Here is a 23,623-nt window from a genome sequence, read left to right on the forward strand (position 1 = left end):
ATGAGACTGAATTGCTCGATCTGTCGTGGTTGCTCCAAATAATTTTCTTTTGGGTAGCTTGATCAACAAGGGCATTCCCTTGTGCTAAAGCTCCAGGGAGCATGGAGTGAGCTCGAGTATGTCCTATAAAACATGGAGCTCTATGTTGACATACAAGTCTTTGAAGAAGGAGGAACTGCTGAAATAGTTCATCTGCAGTTGTCCCTAAAACAGCAGTCTTTATAGTGGAAACACCATAAGTAAATATTTGATGTCTGTATATAGATTAAAGGAGGAATATGGCAAATGCTGAAAAGCCATGATAATGGCATATAATTTTACTCTTTTTATTAATTAAATTTAATGCAGTGACATTGATAAATCAGGGTACATATGTTGAGAGAAAATATCTCTAGATTATTTTGACATTTGATTGTGCTGTATACCCCTCCCCCAAAGTTAAATTGTCTTCTGTCACTTTCTATCTGGTTTTCTTTGTGCCCCTCCCCTCCCCTAACCCCTCTCTCCTTCTTCAACCCCTCCCCCCTCCCCCAACCTCCCGCCCATGTTGCCATCACATTCTTGTTCATGTCTCTGAGTCTCATTTTTATGTCCCTTCTATGTATGGATTCATCTTAGTTAGTTTTTTTTTTTTTCTGATTTACTTATTTCACTCCGTATAATGTTGTCAAGGTCCATCCATGTTATTGTAAATGACCCGATATCATTTCTTATGGCTGAGTAGTATTCCATAGTATATATGTACCAAAGCTTTTTAATCCACTCGTCCTCTGACAAACACTTGGGCTGTTTCCAGATCTTCGCTATTGTGAACAATGCTGCCACAAACATGCGGGTGCATTTCTCCTTTTCGAGCCGTTCTGTGGTGTCCTTGGGGTATATTCCTAAAAGTGGGATAGCTGGGTCAAAAGGCAGTTCGATTTTCAGATTTTTGAGGAATCTCCATACTGTTTTCCACAGAGGCTGCACCAGTCTGCATTCCCACCAGCAGTGCAGGAGGGTCCCCTTTTCTCCACATCCTCGCCAGCACTTATTCTGTGTTGTTTTGTTGATGAGCGCCATTCTGACTGGTGTGAGGTGATATCTCACTGTGGTTTTAATTTGCATTTCTCTAATGATTAGTGATGTTGAGCATTTTTTCATATGCCTATTGGCCATCTGTATGTCCTCTTTGGAGAAGTGTCTATTCATCTCTTTTGCCCATTTTTGGATTGGGTTGTTTGTCTTCCTGGTGTTGAGTTTTACAAGTTCTTTATAAATTTTGGTTATTCACCCCTTATCAGACGTATTGTCAAATATGTTCTCCCATTGTGTAGTTTGTCTTTTTATTCTGTTCTTATTGTCTTTAGCTGTGCAGAAGCTTTTTAGTTTGATATAGTCCCATTTGTTTATCCTGTCTTTTATTTCACTTGCCTGTGGAGATAAATCAGCAAATATATTGCTCCGAGAGATGTCGGAGAGCTTACTGCCTATGTTTTCTTCTAAGATGCTTATGGTTTCATGGCCTACATTTAAGTCTTTTATCCATTTTGAGTTTATTTTTGTGAGTGGTGTAAGCTAGTGATCTAGTTTCATTTTTTTTGTAGGTAGCTGTCCAATTTTCCCAACACCATTTGTTAAAGAGGCTGTCTTTATTCCATTGTATTTCCTTACCTCCTTTGTCAAATATCAGTTGTCCATAGAACTGTGGGTTTATTTCTGGGTTCTCTGTTCTGTTCCATTGATCTATATGCCTATTCTTATGCCAGTACCAGGCTGTTTTGAGTACAACGGCCTTGTAGTATAACTTGATATCAGGAAGTGTGATACCTCCCACTTTATTCTTCTTTTTTAAGATTGCTGAGGCTATTCATGTCCTCTTTTGGGTCCATATAAATTTTTGGAATATGTGTTCTATATCTTTGAAGTATGTCATTGGTATTTTAATTGGTATTGCATTGAATTTATAGATTGCTTTGGGTAATATAGACATTGTAATGATGTTTATTCTTCCTAACCATGAGCATGGTATATGCTTCCACTTGTTTGTATCTTCCTTGATTTCTTTTATCAATGCTTTGTAATTTTCTGAGTACAAGTCTTTAGTCTCTTTGGTTAAGTTTACTCCTAGGTACTTTATTTTTTTGGTTGTAATTGTGAAGGGGATTGTTTCCTTAATTTCTCTTTCTGATTGTTCATTGTTGGTGTATAAAAATGCTTCTGATTTCTGAGTATTGATTTTATATCCTGCCACTTTGCTGAATTTATGTATCAGGTCCAGTAGTTTTTTGACTGAGACTTTAGGGTTTTCTATATACAATATCATATCATCTGCAAATAATGATAGTTTTACTTCTTCTTTTCCAACTTGAATGCCTTTTATTTCTTCTTCTTGTCTGATTGCTGTGGCTAGGACTTCCAGTACTATGTTAAATAAGAGTGGTGAAAGGGGGCACCCCTGCCTTGTTCCTGATCTTAAGGGTATTGCTTTTTAATTTTTGCCCATTGAGTATGATGTTGGCTGTGGGTTTCTCACAGATGGCTTTTATCATGTTGAGGTATGTTCCCTGAATTCTCACTTTGCTGAGAGTTTTGATCATGAATGGGTGCTGGATTTTATCAAATGCTTTTTCTGCATCTATTGAAATTATCATATGGTTTTTCTCCTTCTTTTTGTTTATGTGATGAATCACATTGATTGATTTACGAATATTGTACCAGCCTTGCCTCCCCAGAATAAATCCCACTTGATCATGATGTATGATTTTTTCCATATATTGTTGGATCCGGTTTGCTAATATTTTGTTGAGGATTTTAGCATCTATATTCATCAGAGATATTGGTCTATAATTTTCTTTCTTTGTGTTGTCTTTGCCTGGTTTTGGAATCAGAATTATGCTCGCCTCATAAAAGGAGCTTGGAAGTCTTCCTTCCTCTTGAATTTTTTGAAATAGTTTGAGAAGAATAGGAGTTAGTTCTTCTTGGAATATTTGGTAGAATTCCGTTGTGAAGCCATCGGGCCCCGGACTTTTCTTTGTTGGGAGTTTTTTGAAAATTGTTTTGATCTGATTTGTTGTAATCGGTCTGTTTAGGTTTTCTGATTCTTCCAGATTGATTTTTGGAAGATTGTATGTTTCAAGGAATTTGTCCATTTCATCTAGGTTGTCTAGTTTTTTGGCATACAGTTCTTCATAGTATTTTCTTACAATATTTTGTATTTCTGTTGTGTCAGTTGTTATTTCTCCTCTCTCGTTTCTAATTTTATTTATTTGAGTCCTCTCTCTCTTTTTCTTGGTGAGTCTACTTAAAGGTTCATCAATCTTGTTTACCTTTTCAAAGAACCAGCTCCTAGTTTCATTGACCCTCTGTATTGTTTCTTTAGCCTCTATGTCATTTATTTCTGCTCTGCTCTTTATTATTTCCTTCATTCTACTACATTTGGGCTTTACTTGCTGTTCTTTTTCTAATTCTTTTAGGGTTAAGTTGTTTATTTGAGCTTTTTCTAGCTTCTTAAAGTATGCCTGTAGTGCTATGAACTTCCCTCTCAGCACTGCTTTCCCTGTGTCCCATAAATTTTGAGTTGTTGTATGCTCATTGTCATTCGTTTCTAGGAATTTTTTTATTTCTTCTTTGATCTCATTCTTAATCCATTCATTATTTAACACCCTGCTATTTAGTCTCCACGTGTTTGAGAATTTTTGAGCTTTTCTGCTGTGATTCATTTCTAGTTTCATGCCGTTGTGATCGGAGATAGTGCTTGATATGATTTCAGTCTTCTTAAATTTGTTGAGAGCACTTTTGTGCCCTAACATGTGTACTATCCTAGAGAATGTACCATGAGCGCTTGAAAAGAATGTATATTCTGCTGCTTTAGGGTGAAAGGATCTGAAGATATCTATTAAATCGAGTTGATCTAGTGTTTCCAATAAGTCTGCTGTTTCTTTGTTAATTTTCTTTCTTGAGCATCTATCTAGTGATGTTAGTGGGGTATTGAAATCCCCTACTATTATAGTATTGCTGTTGATCTCGCCCTTTAAATCCATCAAAGTCTGTTTTATATATTTGGTGCTCCTATATTAGGTGCACAGATATTTATAATAGTTATATCTTCCTGTTGGATTACTCCCTTTATCATTATGTAGTGGCCTTCTTTATCTCTTACTATATCCTTTGTTTTAAAGTCCAATTTGTCTGATATAAGTATTGCTACCCCAGCTTTTTTTTCATTTCCGTTTGCATGAAATGTTTTTTTCCATCCTTTTACCTTCAATCTATGTGTGTCTTTTGTTCTAAGGTGTGTCTCTTGTAGACAACATATGTATGGGTCCTGTTTTCTTATCCATGCAGCTACCCTATGTCTTTTGATTGGATCATTTAATCCATTTACATTTAAGGTTATTATTGATATGTAGTTGTTTATTGCCATTTTCTTCTTTAAAGGTGTATTTCTTTTTTTGCTATATTCTTTTCCAACTTTGATCTGTTTACAACAGGCCCCTTAACATTTCTTGGAGCATTGGTTTGGTTGTAATAAATTCTTTGAGTTGTTTTTTGTCTGGGAAGCTTTTTATTTCTCCTTCAATTTTAAAGGATAGCCTTGCTGGATAAAGTAGTCTTGGTTGTAGGTTCTTGTTCTGCATTACTTTGAATATTTCTTGCCATTCCCTTCTGGCCTCAAGTGTTTCTGTTGAGAAGTCGGATGTCATCCTTATGGGGGCTCCTTTGTAGGTGATAACTTTTTTTTCTCTTGCAGCTTGTAATATTTTCTCTTTATCGCTTAGCTTTGGTATTTTAATTATGATGTGTCTTGGTGTAGGTTGCTTTGGGTTTCTCTTTAATAGAGTTCTCTGTGCTTCTTGGACTTGTGAGAGTTTCTCTTGCATTAATTTAGGGAAGTTTTCAGTTATGATATGATTGAACAAAGTCTCTATCCCTTGTTCTTTTTCTTCTTCTTCAGGAACCCCTATGATGCGGATGTTATTTCTCTTCATGTTGTCATAGAGCTCTCTAAGTGTTTCCTCTGACTTTTTGAGTCTCTTTTCTCTTTTCTTCTCTGCTTTTATGCCTTCATTCCAGTTGTCCTCCAACTCGCTGATTCAATCCTGAGCTGTATCCATCCTGCTTTTAATTCCTTCCATTGTGGTCTTCATTTCTGATATTGTATTTGTCATCTCTGACTGATTCTTTTTTAATATTTCTTTTTTTTTTTTTTTCATTTTTCTGAAGCTGGAAACAGGGAGAGACAGTCAGACAGACTCCCGCATGCGCCCGACCGGGATCCACCCGGCACGTCCACCAGGGGCGGTGCTCTGCCCCCCAGGGGGTGATGCTCTGCCCATCCTGGGCGTCGCCATATTGCGACCAGAGCCACTCTAGCGCCTGAGGCAGAGGCCACAGAGCCATGCCCAGTGCCCGGGCCATCTTTGCTCCAATGGAGCCTTGGCTGCGGGAGGGGAAGAGAGAGACAGAGAGGAAAGTGCGGCGGAGGGGTGGAGAAGCACATGGGCGCTTCTCCTATGTGCCCTGGCTGGGAATCGAACCCGGGTCCTCCGTACTTTTTTAATATTTCAATATCCTTTTTTATACTTGCTATTTCTTTATTTAGGTTTTCAAACTGCCCCTCCATTTTTGTTCTAAGATCCCTAAGCATCCTTACAATCATTATTTTGAACTCTGCATCTGGAAGTTTGATTATTTCCATATCACTCAGCTCATCTCTCAAAGGTGTCTCTTGTGGTTTCATTTGGGTTACACTCCTTTGTCTTCTCATAATGGTGTTTTATTTGTAGAGTTGGTTGAGTCTAGGCTTGGTGTTGTCTGCCTCCAGTTTTCAGTTGTGTTATTTCTAGGTCTTCTTGGGTTGGTATAGGCTATTATTTGTAATCCACTTTCGGATTTGGGCAGCTTTGATGTCTTGATTTGTTTGTTTTCTTAACAGGTGATAGTCTTGTTAACTGATCTCAGCAGGGGGCTTCCTTGAAACTGTAACCATAAATGCTGTGGGTGTAACCTGAGACGCTGAAGGTCTCTTCCACCAACTAATCTCACTGGGGCCAGGGTTTTTTCTCAGCTTCAGTAGGGGGAGGTGTATCTCAGATCTCCATGGAGACCTGAGTTACTGCCCCTCCTCCCCACTTCTTGTTTTCAGCTGTGTCTTGTTGCGCTGATTGGAGCTGGATAGATGTCCGGAAATCTCTGATCTGGAAACACTTCAGCTCTGTTTTGTGAAAGGTTCAGTTTCTCCCCCAGCTATGGCCGCCTCCAGCATGAATGACTCAGCTTTTTTATTTCGTTTCTTGCATACCTTAGCCCCTCACAGTCTGTCCTTCTCCTTGTCCTTTCCACTTGGGAGATAAGCTGGTCTTTTCAACCCACCTTGCTCCCTGGTCGCCAGGTAAGTGGCTGTGAGCAGTCGTTTCTGCTCTTTTTCCTCTGTGAAATCCTCTCTGGGCTCTCAGCCTCAACCCCCCCCCCCCCGCCGTTCCTGTAAGCAGAGGAGATTCAGGCACTTTTTACCAGGATTATTGTGGCTTCCTCTTTGCTCCTTGGTTTTTGAGAGCTGTTCTTGCAGTTCAGTGTTGGTTTTTCATGCTGATTTTTCCTAAATTGATTTGTATTCCAGTTTGGTGTTGAGAGCTGGGCGTCTGTGCGTCCGCCTACTCCGCTGCCATCTTCAAAAGCCTAATTTTAGTCTTTGAGCTTATTTTAAGTTGACTATTTCAGTATAAAGTTGTCCATTAATTTGCAAAAGCGATTTGCCATTTAGTGGAAGTTTCCCAGAGCCATTGCTGTTGATCCTTTGAAAAAAGGAACAATAATAATTTTGAGGCTCAAAACCTATAAGCTGTAAGGGTTGCCTATGCCCCTTGATAATCAAGGAGGTGACAAGATCAAAATATGGAAGTGTATTCCATGGACTATTAGATGGTTCAATGTGCCCAAGCGGTAGCTGCTCTTGTACCAATCGAGCAGCTGTCCTAAGTTTCTCCTGAGAAAGGGGCCATTGGTCTACCCATACAGGATTATCAGATTTCCAAGTAATTGGGTCTGCACAATGCATTACTTGGGGTAGCAGGAGCTACCAAGGCCCCTATGCTAAATTTTGATATCCTAATCCACACCTTCTGGTATTGCGTGCCATTTCTATGGGGGTGAGAATTCCTCGCTGTTCTTATACCTTGTAATTCTGTGGCTGCTGCATGAGTGGGCCAGAAAGAAGGCCAATGTAGCTTAGCAATAACAGATACATCAGCTCCAGTATCTAAAAGTCCATTAAATGTATGCCCTTGTATTGTTAGTTCCATTTTAGGGCGTTCCTGACTTATTTTTTTTAAATCCAATTGGCAAAATCAGAGGAGCCAAATCGCCAATTTTCTTGGGGCCCCTTTTGCAGAATGTGGCCTGAGAAGCAGAATTAGCATCCTTATACTATTCTTCTAACTGTCTGAATTAGCCTTGAGACCAATTCTCTTTTTTTGATTAATTTTAATGGGGTGACATTGATAAATCAGGGTACATATGTTCAGAGAAAACAGCTCTAGGTTATTTTGAATGGTTAATCTTTTATTATTTGTTAATTTATTTATTTTAGTGAGAGGAGGGGAGACAGAGACAGACTCCACCCGGCAAGCCCACTAGAAGATGATGTTCTCCCCATCTGGGGCCCTTGCTCTGTTGCAACTGGGGCCATTTTTTTTTTTTTTTTTAGTCCTGAGGTGGAGGCAATGGAGCCATTCTCGGTGTCAGGGGCCAACTTGCTCCAATTGAGCTGTGGCTGCAGGAGCGGAGGAGGAGAAGAGAGAAAAAGAAGCGAGAAGGGGAGGGGTGGAGAAGCAGATGGGTGCTTCTCCTGTGTGCCCTGATAGGGAATTGAACCTGGGACATCCACATGCTGGGCTGATGCTCTACCACTGAGCCAACTGGCCAGGTCTAATCTTTTAGTTATTTATTATTATTTTTTTTATTAATGGTAATGGGATGACATTAATAAATCAGGGTACATATATTCAAAGAAAATATGTCTAGGATATTTTGTCATTAAATTATGTTGCATAACCCTCGCCCAAAGTCAGATTGTCCTCCGCCACCCTCTATCTAGTTCTCTGTGCCCCTCCACCTCCCCCTAACTCTCTCCCTCCCTCCCTCCCATGTCCTCCCTCCCCCCACCCCTGGTAACCACCACTCTCTTGTCCATGTCTCTTAGTCTCATTTTTATGTTCCACCAATGTATGGAATCATGTAGTTCTTGTTTTTTTCTGATTCACTTATTTCACTCCTTATAATGTTATCAAGATCCCACCATTTTGCTGTAAATGATCTGATGTCATCATTTCTTATGGCTGAGTAGTATTCCATAGTGTATATGTGCCACATCTTCTTTATCCAGTCTTCTATTGAAGGGCTTTTTGGTTGTTTCCATGTCTTGGCCACTGTGAACAGTGCTGCAATGAACATGGGGCTACATGTGTCTTCACGTATCAATGTTTCTGAGGGATTGCTGGGTCATAAGGTAGTTCTATTTGCAGTTTTTTGAGGAACCACCATACTTTCCTCCATAATGGTTGTACTACTTTACAGTCCCACCAACAGTGAATGAGGGTTCCTTTTTCTCCGCAGCCTCTCCAACACTTGCTATTACCCGTCTTGTTGATAATAGCTAATCTAACAGGGGTGAGGTGGTATCTCATTGTAGTTTTGATTTGCATTTCTCTAATAACTAATGAAGCTGAGCATCTTTTCATATATCTGTTGGCCATTTGTATCTCTTCCTGGGAGAAGTGTCTGTTCATGTCCTCTTCCCATTTTTTTATTGGATTGTTTGTTTGTTTGTTGTTGAGTTTTATGAGTTCTTTGTAAATTTTGGATATTAGGCCCTTATCTGAGCTGTTGTTTGAAAATAACATTTCCCATTTAGTTGGCTGTCTGTTTATTTTGATATCAGTTTCTCTTGCTGAGCAAAAACTTTTTATTCTGATGTAGTCCCATTCATTTATCTTTGCCTTCACTTCTCTTGCCATTGGAGTCAAGTTCATAAAATGTTCTTTAAAACCCAGGTCCATGATTTTAGTACCTATGTCTTCTTCTATGTACTTTATTGTTTCAGGTCTTATATTTAGGTCTTTGATCCATTTTGAATTAATTTTAGTACACGGGGACAGGCTGTACTCGAGTTTCATTCTTTTGCATGTGGCTTTCCAGTTTTCCCAACACCATTTGTTGAAGAGGCTTTCTTTTCTCCATTGTGTGTTGTTGGCCCCTTTATCAAAGATTATTTGAACATATATATGTGGTTTTATTTCTGGGCTTTCTATTCTGTTCCATTGGTCTGAGTGTCTATTTTTCTGTCAATACCATGCTGTTTTGATTATTGTGGCCCTATAATATAGTTTAAAGTCAGGTATTGTAATGCCCTCAGCTTCATTCTTTTTCCTTAGGATTGTTTTGGCTATTCGGGGTTTTTTATAGTTCCATATAAATCTGATGATTTTTTGTTCCATTTCTTTAAAAAATCTCATAGGGATTTTGATGGGAATTGCATTAAATTTGTATATTGCTTTGGGTAATATGGCCATTTTGATTATATTTATTCTTCCTATCCAAGAACAAGGAATATTTTTCCATCTCATTGTATCTTTTTTGATTTCCCTTAACAATGCTTTGTAATTTTCATTATATAGGTCCTTTACGTTCTTTGTTATGTTTATTCCTAGGTATTTTATTTTTTTTGTTGCAATCGTGAAGGGGATTATTTTTTTGAGTTCATTTTCTAATATTTCATTGTTGGCATATAGAAAGGCTATGGACTTTTGTATGTTAATTTTGTATCCTGCGACCTTACTGTATTGGTTTATTGTTTCTAATAATCTTTTTGTGGAGTCCTTCGGGTTTTCGATGTATAGGATCATATCATCAGCAAAAAGTGATACCTTTACTTCTTCTTTTCCGATATGGATGCCTTTTATTTCTTTGTCTTGTCTGATTGCTCTGGCCAGAACTTCTAGTACCACTTTAAATAAGAGTGGAGAGAGTGGACAGCCCTGTCTTGTTCCTGATTTAAGGTAGAAAGTCCTCAGTTTTATGCCGTTTAATAGGATGTTGGCTGATGGTTTATCATATATGGCCTTTATCATGTTGAGATATTTTCCTTCTATAGCCATTTTGTTGAGAGTCTTAAACATAAAATTGTGTTGTATTTTATCAAAAGCCCTTTCTGCATCTATTGATAAGATCATGTGGTTTTTGTTCTTTGTTTTGTTGATATGGTGTATTACGTTAACCGTTTTGCGTATGTTGAACCATCCTTGAGATTCTGGGATGAATCCCACTTGATCATGATGTATTATTTTTTTAATATGTTGTTGTATTCGGTTTGCCAGTATTTTGTTTAGTATTTTAGCATCTGTATTCATTAGAGATATTGGTCTGTAGTTTTCTTTCTTTGTGCCATCCTTGCCAGGTTTTGGTATGAGGGTTATGTTGGCCTCATAAAATGTGTTTGGAAGTATTGCTTCTTCTTCAATTTTTTGGAAGACTTTGAGTAGAATAGGAACCAAGTCTTCTTTGAATGTTTGATAGAATTCACTAGTATAACCATCTGGGCCTGGACTTTTATTTTTGGGGAGATTTTTAATAGTTTTTTCTATTTCCTCCCTGCTGATTGGTCTGTTTAGGCTTTCTGCTTCTTCATGACTCAGTCTAGGAAGGTTGTATTGTTCTAGGAATTTATCCATTTCTTCTAGATTGTTGTATTTGGTGGCATATAATTTTTCATAGTATTCTACAATAATTCTTTGTATATCTATGATGTCTGTGGTGATCTCTCCTCTTTCATTTTGGATTTTATTTATTTGAGTCCTGTGTCTTTTTTCCTTGGTGAGTCTTGCTAAGGGTTTGTCAATTTTGTTGATCTTTTCAAAGAACCAGCTCCTTGTTTTATTGATTTTTTTCTATAGTTTTTCTGTTCTCTATTTCATTTATTTCTGCTCTGATTTTTATTATCTCCTTTCTTCGGATGGTTTTGGGTTGTCTTTGTTCTTCTTTTTCTAGTTCCTTAAGGTGTGAAGTTAAGTGGTTTACTTCGGCTCTCTCTTGTTTGTTCATATAGGCCTGAAGTGATATGAACTTTCCTCTTATTACTGCTTTTGCTGCATCCCAGAGATTCTGATATGTCGTATTTTCATTTTCATTTGTCTGTATATATCTTTTGATCTCTGCGCTTATTTCTTCTTTGACCCATTCATTTTTTAGAAGTATGTTGTTTAATTTCCACATTTTTGTGGGTTTTTCCCCCTCTTTTTTGCAGTTGAATTCTAGTTTCAAGGCTTTATGATCAGAAAATATGCTTGGTACAATTTCAATTTTTCTAAATTTGCTGATATTGTCTTTGTGGCCCAACATATGGTCAATTCTTGAGAATGTTCCATGTACACTAGAGAAAAATGTATACTCTGTCGCTTTGGGATGAAGTGTCCTGTAGATGTCTATCATATCCAGGTGTTCTAGTATTTCATTTAAGGCCACTATATCTTTATTGATTCTCTGTTTGGATGACCGATATAGAGCCGTCAGTGGTGTATTGAGGTCACCAAGTATGATTGTATTTTTGTTAGTTTTTGTTTTAAGGTCAATAAGTAGCTGTCTTATATATTTTGGTGCTCCTTGGTTTGGTGCATATATATTAAGGATTGTTATGTCTTCTTGATTCAACTCCCCTTAATCATTATGAAGTGACCATTTTTGTCTCTGAGTACTTTTTCTGTCTTGTAGTCAGCATTATTAGATATGAGTATTGCTACACCTGCTTTTTTTTGGGTGTTGTTTGCTTGGAGTATTGTTTTCCAGCCTTTCACTTTGAATTTGTTTTTATCCTTGTTGCTTAGATGTGTTTCTTGTAGGCAGCATATAGTTGGATTTTCTTTTTTAATCCATTCTGCTACTCTGTGTCTTTTTATTGGTAAGTTTAATCCATTTACATTTAGTGTAATTATTGACACTTGTGGGTTCCCTACTGCCATTTTATAAATTGCTTTCTGTTAGTTTTGTATCTAGTTTGATTCTTCTCTTTTGTTTTTCTATCATTTGTTTTTGTTTGTTTGTGTGCCATACTTCTTTCCTCTGTTGCTACCTTTTTTAAGTCAAGTGTTTTTGTGGTGGTTTTTTTAAGGGTGGTTACCATTAAGTAATGAAAAGGGTACCTACCATATTCATTGTAGTACCCTATCTTATAAGTATTTCTGCACTTCATCGTCCTTTGCTACTGTTAATCTCCAACCTCTCCCCCCTTTTTTTCCTTTGTTGTCACAGTTTAAGTTTGGTTTTATTGTGTTCTTGGTGGAGCTGTTACTTGTGGTGTTGTTTTCTTTTGTTCTTTGAATCTGGTTGGAAAACCCCCTTTAGTATTTCCTGGAGTGGGGGCTTTCTGTTGATAAATTCTCTCAACTTTTCTGTATTTGTGAATGTTTTTATATCTCCTTCATACTTGAAGGATAGCTTTGATGGGTATAGTATTCTTGGCTGAAAGTTCCTCTCTTTCAGGGCTTTAAATATTGGGGTCCACTCTCTTCTAGCTTGTAGAGTTTCTGCTGAGAAATCTGATGATAATTTAATAGGCCTTCCTTTATATGTTGTACTCTTCTTTTCCCTGGCTGCCTTGAGAATTTTTTCTTTGTCATTGGTTTGTGTCATCTTTATTATGATGTGCCTTGGAGTGGGTTTGTTGGGGTTAATAAAACTTGGAGTTCTGTTTGCTTCTTGAATTTGAGGCTTTAGTTCCTTCCACAGGCTTGGGAAGTTCTCGTCTATTATTTGTTTGATTATATTCTCCATTCCATTTTCTTTCTCTTCTCCCTCTGATATACCTATTATTCTTATGTTATTCTTTCTGATGGAGTCAGACAATTCCTGTAGGGCTTTCTCGTTTTTTATTATTTTTGAGTCTCTTTCTTCTTCTCTCTGTTGTGCCTCAAGTTGTTTGTCTTCTATTTCACTAATCCTATCTTCAATCTGGGCTGTTCTGTTAGCTAAGCTTGTTACCTCGTTTTTCAGCTTGTGAATTGAGTTTTTCATTTCTGTTTGATTTGTTTTTATAGTTTCAATTTCCTTGGTAATATATTCTTTGTGTTCATTGAGTTGTTTTCTGATCTCCCTATATTGCCTTTCTGAGTTTTCTTGTATCTCTCTGAGTATTTTTAAGATTTCTATTTTAAATTCTCTGTCATTTAGCTCCAAGTCTTCCAATATGTTAAGTCTTTTCTCCATAGATTTTTCCACATCTATTTGTGTTACCTCTCTTTCTTTTGTATCCATAATATTTGATTTCCTCTTTCTTATCGGCATCTGAGGTTGGTCTTGTTGATAGCACTAATTAGAATTAATAAAGAGTAAAAAGTAAAAAAAAAAAAAAAAAAAAAAAGGTAAAACACCCCACAAAAAAAACGGTAATAATTTACTATTTCCCCCTTTTTTCTTTCTTCTCTTTCCCTCCTCTCCCCTCCTCAGGGAAATATCGTGCCTATAATGGAGGGCCTGATTTGTGGTGAAGAGTTCAAAGGGCAAAAAAAAGGGAGTAGGGACCTATTAAATGCAAAAAAAAAAAAAAAAAAAAAAAAAAGGAAGAAAATCTTAGACAAGCATAAGATGATTGGCTTGTAAGTGATGGTCAACTAAGAGATGTAATGAGAGGGATAAGAGGGAACCAGAAAAAAGGACCAAAAAAGAATAATAAAGAAGAGAAAAATAAAAACAATAAGTAAAACCTGTTGTATTAAGTGGAGCGAAGACTAAATACAATGGAGACCTTGGGTTGGGAGGGCCCAAAATGCCACAAAAATAAACAAACAAGAAAAAAATAAAAACAAAAGCAAATAAGAAAAATAAAGCCAAAAAAAGCCTTGAGTCCCAAATTAACTAATTTGTTCGTGATTGAGGATTAAATGGGAGGAAAGTACAATGAGAAAAGAAAAAACGAATAGAAAGGAAAAAATAAGAAAAAGAGAAAAACGAAGGAAGAAATAAAAAGGAAAAGAAAAAAACAAAATAAAGCAAAACAAACAAACAACAACAAAAAAAAAACAAAAGAGGAGAGAGTGAGAGTTAAGTGTTTTGGAGTATAACCTTAAAGGAGGGTGAGGATGAAGAAAATAAATAAAATGTAACACTCATGGGTAGTGTAGTTCAAGAAAAGGGAAGCATAAGATGGGCAGAGAATAGAAGGACCGAGGTGGAGGAAATAAAGGCAATAAGATAGAAGAAACAAACAACAACAACAACAAAAAAATTAGTGGAACAAGTTGTAAAGTCTGTGGATTTTTCTTGATTTTGAGAGGTTAACTTCTTCCTTTTTCTTTTCTCTCCCTCTTCCTGGTCGGTGACTCTGTACCCCAGGCTCTGCCCCTGTGTCACGCTTAGGTAGGGATTTGCAGTTGATGGGATTCTATGGCAATGTCCTATAATTGGCTTTAGTCTTGCTGGTAGTCAAGGCTTGTTGGCGTTTGCAGGGTCCAATGATGAGAGAGTTTGCTTTCCTGGATTCTCTCTCCTAGTCCCCCCTTTCTGAATTAGCAGCCTGGTGATCCAGCTATAAGGCTGCAACTGCTTCTGCCTGGGGAGTAAGAGGCTCAAAGAGCTGGGAAATCCCCACTCTATCCCCACTCAGTGCAAGGCTTTGGGAAAGGCTCTGGTAGTCAGGGCCTCCAGTGTAATCAGGCGGGGGTGGGAGTCAATTGTTGTCAAGGTGACTGTTCAGCGCCTATCATTCAGTTGGACCTCTCAACCCAGGCTTTCCACACTTTGTAGCCTGTTTTTGCTGGGAAGAAGAGGCACTAGTCTCTGCTTGCGACTAGTGTAGTATAGATCTTATTATCTGCCAAGTCCTTCTTGTTAGCGTTTATCCCTGAATATGGAAGCTCTATCAATCAGAAGTTGCCCCCGCCCCTTTAGCGAGAGGCACTAAAAAATATCACGCCTCTTGTCTTGGGTCGCTGAACTGAGAGAGATCTTATCAATTAGAACCGAGGGTGCACAGATTTCATGGGTTAAGCTAATTTCAGTGATTGGGTCGCAGCTGTGCTCCCAAAGGTATTTTAGGCTGCCTGCGCATGCCCCTCCCCCAACGCTTGATTGTTAGCTTGAATGGCTGGGTGAGGTGCCCCGCCCACGGAGAGAATCTCCCAAGTAGGGAAGACCACCCTTGTGCCTCTCCCGCTCGCCCTGCCGCTGGCGGCTGGATCGCACCAGGCGCAGGATAATGGGGCACCCTGGGTGTGCGGGCCAGTAGGGCACTCTGGGCGCATGGAATGCCCAGGGCACACGCGCGAATGGGGTGCTCCGGGCACCAGTGGCTGGCGACTCTCACTCACAGTGCGCGGGCTGCTGGGAACGTTAGCGGTGCTCGCTCTGTAACCGGACCGGGTATGCGCCCGCGGCTGCTCACGGCGGCGGCTCACGGAGGCTCGCGGCGGCTCGCAGCTGCTCGCGGCTCCCGAGTATGGGCTGACTCACCACAGGTGCACAACCTCGCGGCTTGAATGAATGCCCCTGCAGTAGCTTCCTCCACACCCTCGTCTCTCAGATTCAAGTGATAACAGTCCTTTTGCTATCAGTTTGTGTGGAACTCTGGAATGCTCCGAGGATAAATTTTTCTGTTTCTAGTTGATAAATTTGTTGTGATTTAGGGGAGAGCTGTTGGACGCGCTGCTCACGGCGCCATTTCCGTGACGTCACTCCTTTTAGTTATTTTTTAATTCTTATTTTCTAATTTTATTATTTTGAGCTCAGAAACAGTGCCTGTATATTTTTTGCATTTTGAATTTTCTAAAACTTTTTATATTTATATTTGAGAGGGGGGAGGGAGAGAGATGAAAAACATCAACTTGTAGTTCTGACACTTTAGTTGTTTATTGATTGCTTCTTATATGTGCCTTGGCTGGGGGGGCTCAAGCCGAGCCAGTGACCCCTTGCTCAAACCAGAAATCCTGTGCTTCAAGACAATGACCTTTGAGCTTAAGTCAGTGATCTTGGGATCATGTTGATGATTCTGAACTCAAGGCAGGGACCTTGGGGATTTGAACCTGGGACCGTAAGAGTTGAACAATCATAACTAATAGTAAAAAGGTCAATTATAATATACTGTAATAAAAGTTATGTGAATGTGGTCTCTCTCTCTATCTCAAAATATCTTATTGTACTATATGTACAGTGTGGAAAAAAAGATGATTCATGTTCTGAATAGGATAGGATAGTGAGACAGTAAGATTTCATCATGCTATTCAGAATGATATGTAATTTAAAACTTATGAGTTGTTTGTTTCATAATTTTCCATTTAATATTTTTGGACCACAGTTGACTGAGATAACAAACCACAAAAGCAAAACCAGGTAAAAGAGGAGACTACTGTATATATTTGTTTAATTGAGTTTCTGTATTCGTATGGCAAAATTTGCCATGTTTATATTTTTGGTCTTATTTTTCATCTTGCTCTATTTTTTATATCTTGTTCTTTTTTTATTTCTGTACTTTGGTATATAACCACCTTTTTTTTGTTTTCTCTTTTCCAGTGTTTTAGAAAGTATGCATTTGTTTTTTAAATTTTTTTTGTATTTGATCCATTCTCTCAAACACTATACTAAACTGACTCTCATCAAATATGTTTATATAACTTTATATATAAAAATACAGTTCTTTTAATTGACTTACAGTTTAATAAAAATGTTCTTATAATCTGTATTTCTGATACATGCTCATTTTAGTTAATATATTTGTATATCTTTCCCAGTAGGCTAAACTTCTTCGATAAATAAATCCAAATATGTAATAAGTACAATATATAAGTTTATTTCTTATGTAACCATTTAGGGCAAGTTCAAGTCAATAAGTGGCTGTCTTCCATATTGTGACACAGAGACCCAGGCTAACTTGTTATTCTTGCATAACCAGAGCATACTATCATCTGCATGATTGAGGCTTGTTTTGTATAGGATCTGGCTGGTGGATAAAAAAGGGAACATGGAGAAAAATATTCTCTTAATAGACTAAATCCTGAAGTGGGATTTATTAATATATTACTTAACACTCATATTCCTTCAAGGGGAATCTAGTCACGTGGCTATTGAACTACAAAGTAGGCTGAAAAATGTAGTCTACTAAGGAAAGAAAATAGATTTTGATAGACAGCTAGTGACTCTGCCAATAGGCAGTTTTATTGTATATTTGTTTAATCATATCTGAAAAAATTTTAATACACCAACCACAGTTTTTAAGAATTACATGTCTTTAAAGATATCACAAGTGTTTGTAAAAGGGACATGCTTCTGGTTAGTGGCAGGTCCAGAATGGACCCAGATCTTCTGACTCTTGTACCAAAGCTCGCTTATTTATTATTTATTTATTTATTTATATAATTAAATTTAACAGGGTGACATTGGTCAACTAGAGTACATAGATTTAGAGAAAACATCTCCACAACATTTGGTCAGTCGATTATGCTGTATACCCATCACCCAGTCAAATCATCCTCTGTCACTCTATATTTTCTCTTTCAGTCCCTTCCTCTCCCCCTAACCCCCTCACTCTACTCCCTTTCCCTCCCTCTGGTAACTACTGCACTTTTATATATGTCCATGAGTCTCAATTTTGTGTCCTAACTATGTATGGAATCATATAGTTCTTAGTTTTTTTCTGATTTACTTATTTCACTCAGTATAATGTTATCAAGGTCCATCCATATTGTTGTAAATGATACAATGCCATCATTTTTTATGGCTGAGTAGTATTCCTGTTGGGGACTGAAAGTCAACAGGGTCTTTGCAGTTTAGATTTTTGGGGGACAGAGGTGTGGGGAACTGCCAGTAAGCTGACAGTCTGCCCAACCCCTCACCTCACTTGTTCTGTGAAGTTGCTAAAGGCTATTTTTTCCCACACCTTCATGTTAGCTGTGGTGCTGGATTGTTTATACTCATCCTATCCCCATGCCCCTCGGAAAGACTGGAGGCAATCCTTTATTTTGTGAACCTAACATGTTATATATGGTGCGGGTTTTCTGAACTTGGGAGAATTCTTGGGTTGCCTTGGAAATGTGATCAGAGATATCATTAATTTGCTAATGATTCACTCTGCCCTATAAATAAAGCAGGGTTAGAGGTGGAGAGTGTGCTGTGTTCTTGCCATCAGCTTGTAGAGGCGTCCCGATCCTATCTTTTTTCTCTTTAGGTCTATATTCTTAATTCTGTGCCATTCCCACTCAGGACCTGTAATTACTAGCTGTGCAGGTTCATGGCATATTCCATTGTATAGATGGACCACATCTTCTTTATCCAATCATCTATTAAATGGCATTTTGGCTGTTTCCATGTCTTGGACATGAACAATGCTGTGATAAACATGGGGATGCATGTGTTTTTATGTACCCATGTTTTCAAGTTTTGGGGATATATACCCAGTAGAGGAATTGCTGGGTCATATGGTAGTTCTATTCTTAATTTTCTGAGGAACCACCATACATTCTTCCATAATGGTTGTACTAATTTATATTCCAACAGTGAATGAGGGTTCTTTTTTCTCCACAGCCTCTCCATCACTTGTTGTTACTTGTCTTGTTGATAATAGCTAATCTAACAGGTGTGAGGTGATGTCGCACTGTAGTTTTAAAAAACTTTATTTAGACAGTTAATTTTAATGGGGTGACATTGATCAATTAGAGTACATAGATTCAGAGAAAACATCTCCAGATCATTTTGACATTTGATTATGTTGTATATCCATCCCCAAAGTAAAATTGTCTTCCGTCACCTTCTATTTGGTTTTCTTTATGCCCCTCCCATCCCCCTTCTTCCTCCTTATCCTCCCTTTTCCTCCCCCTGGTAACCACCACACTCTTGTCCATGTCCATGAGTCCCAATTTTGTGTCCCACCTATGTATGGAATCATACAGTTCTTTGTTTTTTCTGATTTACTTATTTCACTCAGTATAATGTTATCAAGCTCCATCTATGTTGTTGTAAATTATTCTATGTCATCATTTCTTATGGCTGAATAGTATTCCATAGTATATATGTACCACATTTTCTTTATCTAATCATCTATTGAAGGGCTTTTTGGTTGTTTCCATGTCTTGGCCACTGTGAATAATGCTGAAATGAACATGGGGCTGCATGTGTCTTTACGTACCAATGTTTCTGAGTTTTTGGGGTATATAACCAGGAGAGGGATTGCTGGGTCATATGGTAGTTCTATTCTTAATTTTTTAAGGAACCACCATACTTTCCTCCATAATGGTTGTACTACTTTACATTCCCACCAACAGTGAATGAGAGTTCCTTTTTCTCCACAGCCTCTCCAACACTTGTTATTACCCGTCTTGTTGATAATAGCTAATCTAACAGGTGTGAGGTGGTATCTCATTGTAGTTTTGATTTGTATTTCTCTAATAGCTAGTGAAGATGAGCATCATTTTATATATCTGTTGGCCATTTGTATTTCTTACTGGGAGAAGTGTCTGTTCACGTCCTCTTCCCATTTTTTTATTGGATTGTTTGCTTGATGGTTGTTGAGTTTTGTAAGTTCTTTGTATATTTTGGATATTAGGCCCTTATCTGTGCTTTTTTTGAAAATACCATCTCCCATTTAGTTGGCTGTCTGTTTTGTTGTCAGTTTCTTTTGCTGTACAAAAGCTTCTTATTTTGATGTAGTCCCATTCATTTATCTTTGCCTTCATTTCCCTTGCCTTTGGAGTCAAATTCATCAAATGTTGTCTATGGTCAAGGTCCATGAGTGTAGTACCTATGTTTTTATTTATTTATTTATTTATTTATTTATTTATTTATTTATTTACAGAGACTAAGAGGGAGAGTCAGAGAGAGGGATAGATAGGAGCAGACAGGAATGGAGAGAGATGAGAAGCATCAATCATTAGTTTTTCATTGTGACACCTTAGTTGTTCATTGATTGATTTCTCATATGTGCCTTGACCGTGGGCCTTCAGCAGATCAAATAATCCCTTGCTCGTGCCAGCAACCTTGGGTCCAAGCTGGTGAGCTTTTGCTCAAACCAGATGAGCCCACACTCAAGCTGGCCACCTCAGGGTCTCAAACCTGGGTCTTCGGCATCCTAGTCCGACAGTTTATCCACTGCACCACCGACTGGTCAAGCTGTTTTCTTCTATGTAATTTATTGTTTCAGTTCTTATATTTAGGTCTTTGATCCATTTTGAATTAATTTTAGTACAAGGGGACAAACGGTAGTCGAGTTTCATTCTTTTGCACGTGGCCTTCAGTTTTCCCAGCACTATTTATTGAAGAGGCTTTCTTTCCTTCATTGTGTGTTTTTGGCTCCTTTATCAAAAATTATTTGACCATATATCTGTGGTTTTATTTCTGGGCTCTCTACTCTGTTCCATTGGTCTGAGTGTGTATCTTTCTTCCAATACCATACTGTTTTTTGTTTGTTTGTTTGTTTTTAACAGGGACAGAGAGAAAGTCAGAGAGAGGGATAGACAGACAGGAATGGAGAGAGATGAGAAGCATCAATCATCAGTTTTTCGTTGCGACACCTTAGTTGTTCATTGATTGCTTTGTCATATATGCCTTGACCGCGGGCCTTCAGCAGACCAAGTAACTCCTTGCTTGAGCCAGCAACCTTGGGTCCAAGCTGATGAGCTTTTTGCTTAAGCCAGATGAGCCCATGCTCAAGCTGGCGACCTCAGGCCTCGAACCTGGGTCCTCGGCATCCCAGTCTGACACTCTATCCACTGCGCCACTGCCTGGTCAGGCCACGCTGTATTGATTATCGTGGCTCTATAATATAGTTTGAAGTCAGGTATTGTAATGCCTCCAGCTTCGTTCTTTTTCCTTAGGATTACTTTGGCTATTCGGGAGATTTTTATAGTTTCATATAAACCTGATGATTTTTTGTTCTATTTCTTTAAAAAATGACATTGAAATTTTGATGGGAATTGCATCAAATTTGTATATCGCTTTGGGTAATATGGCCATTTTGACCATATTTTCCTTCCTATCTAAGAATAAGGAATATGTTTACATTTCATTGTATCTTTTTCGATTTCCCTTAACAATGCTTTGTAGTTTTCATTATATAGGTCCTTTACATTCTTTGTTATGTTTATTTCTAGGTATTTTATTTTTTTTGTTGCAACCATAAAAAGGTATTTTTTTAGTTCGTTTTCTGATGTTTCATCATTGGCATATAGGAAAGAAATAGACTTCTGTATATTAGTTTTGTATCCTGTGACCTTACTGTATTGGTTTATTTTTTCTAATAGTCTTTTTGTGGAGTCTTTGGGGTTTTCAATGTACAGGATCATGTCATCTGCAAAAAGTGAAACCTTTACTTCTTTTTTCTCAGTGTGAATGCCTTTTGTCCGATTACTTTCTTCTTGTCTGATTACTCTGGCTAGAACTTCCAGCACTATGCTGAATAATAGTGGAGAGAGTGGACAGCCTTATTTTGTTCCTGATTTTAGAGGAAAAGTCCTAAGTTTTATGCCATTTAATATGATGTTAGCTGATGGTTTGTCATAAATGGCCTTTATTATGTTAAGATATTTTCCTTCTATACCCATTTTGTTGAGTGTTTTAGACATAAAATGATGTTGTATTTTATCGAATGCCTTTTCTGCATCTATTGATAGGATCATGTGGTTTTTGTTCTTTGTTTTGTTGATATGATGTATTACGTTAACTGTTTTACGTATGTTGAACCATCCTTGTGATTCCAGGATGAATCCCACTTGATCATGATGAATGATTTTTTTAATGTGTTGTATTCGATTTGCCAGTATTTTGTTTAGGATTTTAGTATCGTATTCATTAGAGATATTGGTCTGTAGTTTTCTTTTTCTGTGTTTTCCTTGCTAGGTTTTGGTATGAGTGTTACATTCGCTTCATAAAATGTTAGGAAGTATTGCTTCTTCTTCAATTTTTTGGAAGACTTTCATTAGAATAGGAACCAAGTCTTTTTTGAATGTTTAATACAATTCACTAGTATAGCCGTCTGGCCCTGGACTTTTATTTTTTGGGAGGTTTTTGATACTTGTTTCTATTTCCTCCCTGCTTATGGGTCTGTTTTGGCTATCTACTTCTTCATGGCTCAGTCTAGAAAGATTGTGTTGTTCTAGGAATTTATTCTTTCTTCTAGATTGTTGAATTTGGTGGCATATAGTTTTTCATAGTATTCTATAATAATTCTTTGTATATCTATGATATCTGTGGTTATTTCTCCTCTTTCATTTTGGATTTTGTTTATATGAGTCTTGTCTCTTTTTCCCTTAGTGAGTCTTGCCAAGGGTTTGTCAATTTTGTTGATCTTATCAAAGAACTAGCTCTTTATTTTATTGATTTTTTTCTATAGTTTTTCTGTTCTCTATTTCATTTATTTCTGCTCTGATTTTTATTATTTCCTTTCTTCTGCTGGTTTTGGGTTGCATTTGTTCTTTTTCTGTGATGTGATGTTAAGTTGTGATGTTAAGATGTGATGTTGAGTTGTTTACTTGGGCTCTCTCTTGTTTGTTCATACAGGCCTGTAGTGATATGAACTTCCTTCTTATTACTGCATTTGCTGCATCCCAGAGATTCTGATATGTCATGTTGTCATTTTCATTTGTCTATAGGTATCTTTTGATCTCTGCTTTTATTTCTTCTTTGACCCACTCATTTTTTGGAAGTATGTTGTTTAGTTTCCACATTTTTGTGGGTTTGTTTACTTTGTTTTTGCAGTTGAATTCTAGTTTCAAAGCTTTATGATCAGAGAATATGCTTGGTATAATTTCAATCTTTCTGAATTTATTGATGTTAGTTTTGTGGCCCAACATAGAGTCAATTCTTGAGAATGTTCCATGTATATTGGAGAAAAATGGCGTTTTGGGATGAAATGTCCTGTAGATGTCTAACATATTCAATTGTTCTAGTATTTTGTTAAGGCCCATACTTCTTTATTGATTTTCTGTTTGGATGAAGGATCTAGAGCTGTCATGGTGTATTGAGGTCTGCAAGTATGATTGTATTTTTGTTGGTTTTTATTTTTAGATCAGTTAGTAGATGTCTTATATTCTTTGGTGCTCCTTTTTTGGTGCATATATATTAAGAAGTGCAACAACAACAACAACAAAAAGAAGTGCTATGTCTTCTTGATTTAATGTCCCTTTTATCATTTAGGAATGATCATTTTTGTCTTTGATTACCTTTGCTGTCTTGTAGTCAGCATTGTTATACATGCCTACACCTGCTTTTCTTTGGATGTTATTTTCTTGGAGAATCATTTTCTAACCTTTCACTTTGAATTTTTTTTTATCCTTGTAGCTTACATGTGTTTCTTGAAGACAGCATACAGTTGGATTTTTTTTATCCATTCTGCTACTCTTGTCTTTTTATTGGTGAGTTCAATCCATTTACATTTAGTGTAATTATTGACACTTGAGGGTTTCTTATTGCCATTTTATATATTGCTTTCTGATAGCTCTTTATCTTATTTGGTTCTTCTTTTTTGTCTTTCTGTCATCTCTTTTTGTTTTGTTGTATTCCATACTTCTTTCCTTTGTTTCTTCTTTTTTCAAGCCATGTGTTTCTGTAGTGGTTTTTTCAAGGGTGGTTAACATTGAGTAATAAAGGGAATATATATCATACTCTTTGCAGTACA

Source organism: Saccopteryx bilineata, chromosome 3 (genome assembly GCF_036850765.1).
Source record: "Saccopteryx bilineata isolate mSacBil1 chromosome 3, mSacBil1_pri_phased_curated, whole genome shotgun sequence".
In the NCBI taxonomy this organism is placed as follows: domain Eukaryota; kingdom Metazoa; phylum Chordata; class Mammalia; order Chiroptera; family Emballonuridae; genus Saccopteryx; species Saccopteryx bilineata.